The sequence below is a fragment of the Xenopus laevis genome, chromosome 5L (genome assembly GCF_017654675.1).
Source record: "Xenopus laevis strain J_2021 chromosome 5L, Xenopus_laevis_v10.1, whole genome shotgun sequence".
Taxonomy (NCBI): domain Eukaryota; kingdom Metazoa; phylum Chordata; class Amphibia; order Anura; family Pipidae; genus Xenopus; species Xenopus laevis.
Genome location: NC_054379.1, coordinates 149932443 through 149942549, shown reverse-complemented (window position 1 = coordinate 149942549; position 10107 = coordinate 149932443).

The following is a 10107-nucleotide window of genomic DNA, read 5'->3' as shown; positions in this document are numbered from 1 at the left end:
TAATGGAAGGCAGTGTTAACCTGTTTTTAAACCACACTCGGTTTAAACCACACCCACTTTAAACCACAAACATTTTTTAGACCATATGCACATTAATGGTGGTAGCACACAAAAAAACACAAAAAAAACCAAATGGTTGGTGCTCACTGCAGAGATATCACTTATTACTCATATGTGAAAACAGACATACTCTTAAATCCATATGCTTCCTCCTCCTCTGTGGATAATACAGCACCCCCAGCACATGATTAAACACCTTAGGGGCCAATAACAATTTCCAAATGCTAATAGTCCCATAGGGAACATAGGGCAGGCAGAGCAGGGCACACATGTAGCATAGTGCAGACAGTATGGCGTACACACAATAAGCATTTGGCAGGCGCAGTATGGCACACATAGGGAGTATGGGGCAGGCAGAGTATGACACACACAGGGAGCATATCTCAGGCAGAATATGGCACACTCGGAGCATAGGGCAGGCAAAGTATGGCACACACAACGAGCATAGGGCAAGCAGAGTATGGCACACACAGGGAGCATAGGGCAAGCAGAGTATGGCACACACAAGAAGCACAGGGAAAGCAGAGTATGGCACACAGAAAGCATAAGGCAAGCAAAGTATGGCACAGACAAGGAGCATAGGGCAAGCAGAGTATGGCATACACAGGGAGCATAGGGCAGGCAGAGCATGGCACACACAGGGAGCAAAGGGAAAGCAAAGTATGGCACACACAGGGAGCATAGGGAAAATAGATTATGGCACACACAGGGAGCATAGGGCAAGTAGTATACAGCAAGGAAACCTATCATGACCACACTAAGATGAACAGTTCATGCTGTGCTACATACAGTGACACAGTGCTGGTGCCCCTCCAGCAGTTTGTATGAGGAGTGAACAGGTGAACAATGTGGGCACTTTCAGTCTGAGGTGTGACCAGTACAGGGCTTTAGAGTGTGAACAATAGAGGTGCCACAGGTGTGAACAATGCACAGGGGATTATAGGTGTTAACAATGCAGGTTTTGAATTTAAAGTGTAAACAATGCAGCGGCCAATTAATCTCAGTACTGATAAAGTTTACACAAGGTAAGCAGTCACTGCAGACAGACTTTAATGTGGGGGCCACACAAGGGAGGGGGTCACTGGCCACCAGTTGAACAGCACTGTTCTAGGGTGTCATAAGAAGTGTTGGAACTAAGGGTAAACAGGGTAGTCATATGCCTAGGGGGCACAGTTCAGAGCAAATGGGTGGTAGATAAGTGAAGAAGAGAGCGAGTAGATGAGTGACGAGGGAACCAAGTAGTATTGTGCAGTAGGTGCAACAGCGAATTCTATGGCCCTATATTGGCATAGGAGCTAGTCATCTTTTGAGTGTCAGTGGCACTGCACATGCTCAGTGTGCTCTGGGTTACTGTTAAGAAACTAAGCTTAGGGATCATTGGAAATTGTCATATAAGCTTCTGCTACAGATTATTTGATTATTAATCAATTCTGATGTCAACTTACATCTATGCTGCCATATAAAGTGCATCTGTAATAATTACTGATTAGCCTTGTATCATTAAGTTTCTATATTTATATATGCATTGTGGATATGTAAACATAAGGTGTAGCATTTCTAACCTAATCATTTGTTGAGCTTTATTTCTCCTTTAATAAATGAACCCTCTTACTTATGTCTGCCCTCAAGTAAATACAGATGCATGCCACTTTTGTTTTTTATTCAATTTATAACTCGTTGGATGCCAAACTGCATAGCAGCTTCTCCCTAGGCCGCAAAATAAATATTGACTGGACATGTATTGCCAATTTTGCCATTTTATCGCATGCTGGAGCAAAGCAAACATATGAAGCAAATATCTCTCACAAGTAGTATGACTATGTGCTGCCCTTTGAGAGTATAAAACAGGCTTGAACAGCCCAGTTTTATGACTGTGTGAATGTGAGGGCTGTGTTTATGGGCAGATAAGAGCTACACATAGACAGGCCGTGTATAAAGATTATTGGTCTGTTAGAGAATATGAAATATCCAGGTGCTCTCGCAGGATCAAAGGTCTGGTGCTAAAACCTCAGGCTCCGAGATAAAGACAAACCTTATATTTTGCTTTTACCTAGATCTAGTTTAATTGCCCCATTGGGTACAGGGATGTAGGAATCAGACTTGATATTAGTATATAGTTAATGTAATAAGGTCAGAGCAATATTATTATCCATGTCGTTCCTGTAATATGACTATGCAGTTTATTGCATCCATGGAACATTATGTCCGTATATTTATACACAGGAGGGTTGGTTGCCTGGTGCATTATCACGAATCCTTCTGCCTGGCCGAACCGAATCCTAATTTGCATATGCAAATTAGGGACGGGAGGGAAATTGCGTGACTTTTTGTCAGAAAACAAGGAAGTAAAAGATGTTTTCCCCTTCCCAACCCTAATTTGCATATGCAAATTAGGGTTCCGATTCGGTATTCGGCCGAATCTTTCGTGAAGGATTCGGGGGTTCGGCCGAATCCAAAAAAGTGGATTCGGTGCATCCCTAGTCTATGGCCTTCAGCCTGACCAATGGCCAGGCCCAGACTGCGGATTTTGGAAGATGCCAGAGCAGCTGCTTTAAAATGCCAGAGACAGTCACTATTTAGTGGGACTGTGGGGGGCTGTTTAGACCTCTGTGAACCTGAAATGCCAGGTCCTATTTTGAATCTTAGTCCAGACCTGCCAAGGGATTCCAAGATGTCTTTGAATGACTTTGTTTTAATATACTGCAAGCCCTTAATGGAGTGGTTTGCCTTTAATTTAAAGAGGTATTTCACTTTTAAATGAACTTTCAGTATAAAGTAGCTAATGATATTTTGAGACAATTTGCCATTGGTTTTCATTTTTTAGTATTTGTGTTTTTTGAGTTATTTAGCTTTTTATTCAGCAGCTCTTCAGTTAACAGTTAAAGCAATCTGATTGCTAGGGTCCAAATAACCCTAGCAACCATGCATTGATTTAAATAAGAGACTGGAAAATGAATAGGAGAGGCCTGAATAAAAAGATGAGTAATAATAATAATTTTGTAGCCTTGCATAGCATTTGTTTTTTAGATGGGGTCAGTGACCCCCATTTAAAAGCTGAAAAGAGTCAGAAGAAAAGGGTAAATAATTCAAAACTATAACAAAGAAAAAATGAAGGCCAATTAAAAAGTTGATAAGAATTAGCCATTCTATAACATACTAAAAGTTAACATAAAGGTGAACTACCTCTTTAACTAAATACATGTGATCTGAATACTATCTGATGCTTTTGCAGCATACTCCAAAGATTTTTGCAAATACGTTTCCTCTACTGTTAGATTTCATTAGCGGCTCCACCTAGTGGCAGAATTGTTTTTGTAAGAATTTTATTTTCATTTATTGACTGTTTATTTATTTTTTAACTGTTTAATTGTACAAAAAAAATCGACAGCAGATAAAATTGGCCTGAATACATAAGGGCTGATAACAAACACACTGCAATATAAAAACTAGGGCTCCTGCTAAGAATTGAATTTACACGAATGTACCCAAACCAATGCCTTCTTTCCAGGTTACCATTTAAAGGGCTAGTAACACCAATAAATTAAAGAGACCTATAATAATTCTCAAATAATATTATCTACTTATTCTGCAAGTCTGAAAAGTGTGTTGTAGTGTTGTTCTGATAGGGCGTTTGGGTGCAATAAATCGATTATCAAAAGTTCCACGGAACAAAACAGATAAGGTGGGGCTTTGTTTAGACAACGGATAAATATGGCTGAACAGAGCAGATTATAAACACACTGCAATAAAAAAAAAAAACAGGACTTCTACCTCAAAGAAAAGCTTTTAAAATGTACAGGGAAGAAATGAATCGCATGCCGGGTCAAAGTCATCATTTTCATGTTGGTCCTTTAATACATACATCTATCTGCCTTTAAGGCATGCTGCATGTTTTCAGAATTGAAAAGGAAACATTTCATAATGTGTTTTCCACAACCAGGTTTCGGCAGAAATAAGGCCAAGTGTTAGCAGTTATCTCTGTTGTCTGCGGAATGCTGAATGGGACGTAATGAGGTGTGACATGAATGTTCTCGTTTTTTGTGTCATTGCAGAACAAAACATGACTTTGTATGTACACGCATCATTACACACGGACCTATAGCGTGATGCGCTTACCCTTATGGCCGGGGCCGGTCTTACCAACTGCGGGGCCCAATTGGGGCAACTTTGGCGGAGCCCCCCAGATGTAAAGAGCCAATAACATTTTCTAGTAAACGTTATGTATGATGATCCAAATTAAAAAAAAAAAAATTAATTATCTGGAAAACCGCAGGTCCCGAGCCTTCTGGATATTTTAAATTCTCTGTGTTTTACATAAAAGAAAGTAGGGAAAGCTGGTATAGTAGGGAGAGATGGTGCTTATAGAAATAAACAGTGGGATAATAGTCTCTGGGAAGGGAGTGTGACTGTGGGATAGCAGGTATAGTAGGGAGAGATGGTGCCTATAGTAACAGTGGGATAATAGTCTCTGGGAAGGGACTGTGACTGTGGGATAGCAGGTATAGTAGGGAGAGATGGTGTCTATAGTAACAGTGGGATAATAGTCTCTGGGAAGGGAGTGTGACTGTAGGATAGCAGGTATAGTAGGGAGAGATGGTGCCTATAGTAACAGTGGATAATAGTCTCTGGGAAGGGACTGTGACTGTGGGATAGCAGGTATAGTAGGGAGAGATGGTGCCTATAGTAACAGTGGGATAATAGTCTCTGGGAAGGGAGTGTGACTGTGGGATAGCAGGTATAGTAGGGAGAGATGGTGCCTATAGTAACAGTGGATAATAGTCTCTGGGAAGGGAGTGTGACTGTGGGATAGTAGGTATAGTAGGGAGAGATGGTGCCTATAGTAACAGTGGGATAATAGTCTCTGGGAAGGGAGTGTGACTGTGGGATAGCAGGTATAGTAGGGAGCGATGGTTCCTATAGTAACAGTGGGATAATAGTCTCTGGGAAGGGAGTGTGACTGTGGGATAGCAGGTATAGTAGGGAGAGATGGTGCCTATAGTAACAGTGGATAATAGTCTCTGGGAAGGGAGTGTGACTGTGGGATAGCAGGTATAGTAGGGAGAGATGGTGCCTATAGTAACAGTGGGATAATAGTCTCTGGGAAGGGAGTGTGACTGTGAGATAAGAGGTATAGTAGGGAGAGATGGTGCCCATAGTAACAGTGGGATAATAGTCTCTGGGAAGGGATTGTGGCTGTGGGATAGCAGGTATAGTAGGGAGAGATGGTGCCTATAGTAACAGTGGGATAATAGTCTCTGGGAAGGGAGTGTGACTGTGAGATAACAGGTATAGTAGGGAGAGATGGTGCCTATAGTAACAGTGGGATAATAGTCTCTGGGAAGGGAGTGTGACTGTGGGATAGCAGGTATAGTAGGGAGAGATGGTGCCTATAGTAACAGTGGGATAATAGTCTCTGGGAAGGGAGTGTGACTGTGGGATAGCAGGTATAGTAGGGAGAGATGGTGCCTATAGTAACAGTGGGATAATAGTCTCTGGGAAGGGAGTGTGACTGTGGGATAGCAGGTATAGTAGGGAGAGATGGTGCCTAGCAACAGATGAAAAAGATTGAAAGAAATCCTAGGAATAATTCTTTGACAACAACCAAAGGAGTATTTGTCCTAATTTATATAAATAAAATGTCCATGCCATTTCTAAGTTTGTTTATCCCACAACCATATCAACCATAAAAACTTCCTGCATGATCTGCATCTCAATATAAGCAAGTGTTTGAAGAAATGCTAGTAAATTGCATGAAAGAGCCCATAACCCAGTGCCAGGGGATGGTGTATCTGCAGCAGAATATGGCATGACTGTGTTGGAATACTGACTTGCCTTGTAACTGTTCAGATCATCCTCAAACTGAGGATATTAGGGGTGATGTACTGCCGGGCCTGGGCAGAGAAACAAGATTGGAGGCTGTGTTGCTGCAGTCTGCGTGGTGCATGGCGATTGCCGCGGGATGGCTGGCCTGGTACGGCCCACGTCGTGTGACTAGTTATACTGAAAGTATTCTTCAAATGGTGGCTCGCTCACTGGGTACTCTCAGGGCTAGTTGGAAATTGCTGGTACCAGTTTAGCATTGGAAGCACTTAAAGGAGAATCCAACCCTTCAGCAAACAATCTCCTACCCCCCACCCCACGTAGACCCCCTTCCCTCCTCCCCACCAGCCTAACTGCCGCCCTGGGGAAATTCCCCTAACTTTTTACTTACCCCTCTGCGCAGATTCAGGCGTCAGAGCTCCACGCAGCCATCTTCCGGGTCTTCGGTAAGCTGAGACAGAGACCCGCGAAGAGACGCATGCGCAGTTGGAACGATTTACCGGTTTGGGACAACTGCGAATGTGCCGAAATGGACGGAAATTGACGAAGCGCCGGAAGAAGACATGAAGACTCAGAAGATGGCTGTGGTGAACTCCGATGCCTGAATCTGTGCCGAGGGTCAAGTAAAAAGTTAGGGCCATTTCCTCCAGGGGGGCAGTTAGGCGGGGGGGAGGAGGGAGGGGGGGTCTACGTGAGGCAGGTGGTTCGGGATTTTTTGCTAAAGGTTTGATTTCTCCTTTAAAGGGGTTGTTCACCTTTGTGTCAACGTTTAGTATGATGAAGAGAGTGATGTTCTGAGACAATTTGCAATTGGTTTTCATTTTATTTTTTATAATTCATTTTTTTATTTAGCTCTTTATTATGCAGCTCTCCAGTTTACAATTCCAGCAGTCTGGTTGCTAGGGTCCAAATTACTCTAGCAACCATGCATTGATTTGAATAAAAGACTGGAATATGAATAGGTGAGGACCTGAATAGAAGTGTGAGTAATAAAAAGTAGCAATAACAATACATTTGTAGCTTACAGAGCATTTGTGTTTAGATGGGGTCAGTGACCCCCATTTGAAAGCTGGAAGAAAAACTCGAATAATCAAAACACTATGAAAAATAAATAATGAAGACCAATTAAAAATGTTGCTTAGAACTGGCCAGTTTATAGTATACTAAAAACTTAAACACCCCTTTAACAGTTGCTGTGCTCGACTACCGGGAGCAGTTTGGCATGCAGTGGGTTGGTCTTTGTGCAGTATGTTGTAGTCCCCTTCTGGCTGAGCACTACAGGGGCATCTTCCTCCCTGCTATTATGGATGATGTCCCTTTGTCCTGCTGCTGGGTGTCCTTTATGGCCTTTGGTGGTACCTTTCTCTCTCGTGGTGTCAATCACAGGCTTCTACACAATTCACAATCTTCCACAAAAACAACATGGTACTGTAACAAGCACAATAATATGACAATATCTGAGTATTATGCTTCATATGTTCCTTTCCAGTGTATCCATTGTGCCTGGGTGAGACTCAGGGCATTCACCCTGAAGACGTGTTACCTTCTTATATTATATACCCCATATAATTAGGTGCCTTAGGAACATAATATCCAAGAGCCAATTTGTTACCCTGCTACTGACTCCAATTACCGGTATAGGAGAATGCTCGGGACCTGGGGATACTGGATCTTTCTGTAATTTGGATCTTCATACCTTAAAGGATAAGTAAACCTTTTAAATAAGTAAATGTAAAATTTATGAGGGTGCTATTCTAAGAACGTTTGCAAGGTACATTCATTATTTATTTATTTTTTTAAATTCCAAGATATTAAAGGATACATGTACCTTTAACATGAATGAATTTTGGGCTGCTCTGATGTTCTTCTGGTTAGGAAAACAAAACTAGAAACCTTTCTCAAATCTTTCCAAAAAAAAAACATTTTGGTGTGTGAATTGGATCATTCATCTTTTTAAACTCTATCTTGGATGCCAAACAGGACAAAGTGATCTGCGTGGCTTCCAGCAGTTATTTTTGGAGATGGCGCAGGGGACATGTGAGCCTTACAACTCCTGGCTGCTCTATGACTTCACTGCCGTTGGAATTCTAGTCTCTGAGTTATGAGTCACCAGGTACAAATGGCAAGCATTTTTTCCTCCCATTGCCACATACTTCCAAATACCTGGAGAACCACAGGTTTGTGTGCAGGGCTTCCCACTGGTTGATCTATTTGAATGTACAAGGAATAATATACCCCTTATTTACACAGGCCATGGACCTCAAAGGTGCTTTCTAATTTTAAAATTGGGGGCATGTTCTTTCTTATATTATGGATGCAGTTGCAGACCCCACTGATCTGGGCGGGGACTTGGACAGGCTTCTATACAAGATTGCAAGTTGTGGCCGGGTTTGGGTCAAGCTCTCCTCGCCTGCGACCTTACTCTGCCCGCATCTGCCCCCAGCAACCTCTATTTATAGGTGGGTACCTGCCCCACCCCCTTTCTGATGTCAAAGATAGGTGGGTGGGGCATGGGTCTATAAATAGAGCGGCCCTGCTAGGTTGGTTGGGGTTGGGTCTGCGGTTAGGTCTAATTTTTGTTGACCTGTACATCACTAGTGGGCAGCAAGACCGCCATCAGAAATCGCAGGGCCCCATACAGCCCCCTGGGCTGCGCCCACCACAAGCCCCACCTACAGGTCTGCCCCCCACCACCACACTTTCCAAAAAAAAACATTAGAGCAGCCTCTTTCTTTCTCCTGACAACTTCCTTGACTACTTGGTGGTCAGACTGGTCAGAAAATGACCAGCAGGTGGCGCTGTTGTAACAAAATTCATTTTAACAGTACTTGTATCCATTAATATCTTGGAATTACAAAAAATAAATAAACTTTTGTAAAAGTTCTTAGAAAAGCTCTCTCATCAATTTTACATTCACTTATTTTAAAAGTTTACTTATCCTTTAAGTCTACCAGAAGATCATGTAAACATGAAATAAACCCAATAGGCTGGTTTTTCTTTCAGTAATGGTTAATTATGTCTTCGTTGGGATCAAGTACAAGCTACTGTTTTATTATTACAGATAAAAAGAAAATCAGTTTTAAAAATTTGGATAAAATGGAGTCTATGGGAGACAGCCTTTCCATAATTTCATAATATGGATGTTGGGGGAATTTCTGTAGCTTTTTAACACCCCATTTCAGATTCAGTAAAAATAAGTAGCAGGAAAGCAATTGTGTACTTATCTCCTGGCCAATGGTAGGTGCACCCAAAGCATGAGGCTTATGTAGGGATGAGGCTTATGTAAATTAAGAGGCACTGTGCTACTTGGCACAGGAATTGGTATGGCAGTCCTATGCCCTAACTTTGTATTTATTCAGGGCTTTTTTTTGTCATGTATATAATGTATAATATATATAACATACTGTTTATTTAAACAGACTTGTCCAGTATGTGCATATTGGGCATTGCTCTAAAATAATTGCAATAGAATCAAGCTGGTTGTAATGTAGGTCTAATTTTTACAACGTTCACTTGGGTAAGCGCTGGACCACTTGTGGATTTTATTGTGAGGGGGAATCTGGTTGCTTTAAGTTATGCCACTGTATTAAAGGATGTTACTAAGCACCAATTTTAATGACATCAATAAGCTGAAGGCTTATACAGATCATGAAACTCCGAGGTAACTTCTAATATCCTCACATTTCTCAACTGGGGGTACTTTATTTATTATAATACACAAGTTTCAGTGAGTCATGTGACAGAAATGACATCAGAACTCACCGTTTATAACTGATGACATCAGAACTCCCCGTTTATAAGGATATCATTTACAACATATTCATGGCTTTTGTGTATTATAAGGATATAATTTACAGCATATTGATGGCTCGTTTGTATTAAATTTATATATTTAGTTTACCATGCTTCAAATTTAATATTTAAATATCTACCCCTACCTCCAGTAGCGAACACTTCATCACCTGTCAAGCGCATCCCTACCAACATGCAACAAATCTTGTGTATTATATATACAGGTATGGGATCCATTATCCGGAAACCCGTCATCCAGAAAGATCCGAATTAAGGATAGGCTGTCTCCCATAGACCCCATTACAATCAAATAATCCACATTTTTAAAAATGAGTTCCTTTTTCTCTGTATTAATTAAACAGTAGCTTGTACTTGATCCTAACTAAGATATAATTAATCCTTATTGGGAGCACAACCAGCCTATTGGGTTTATTT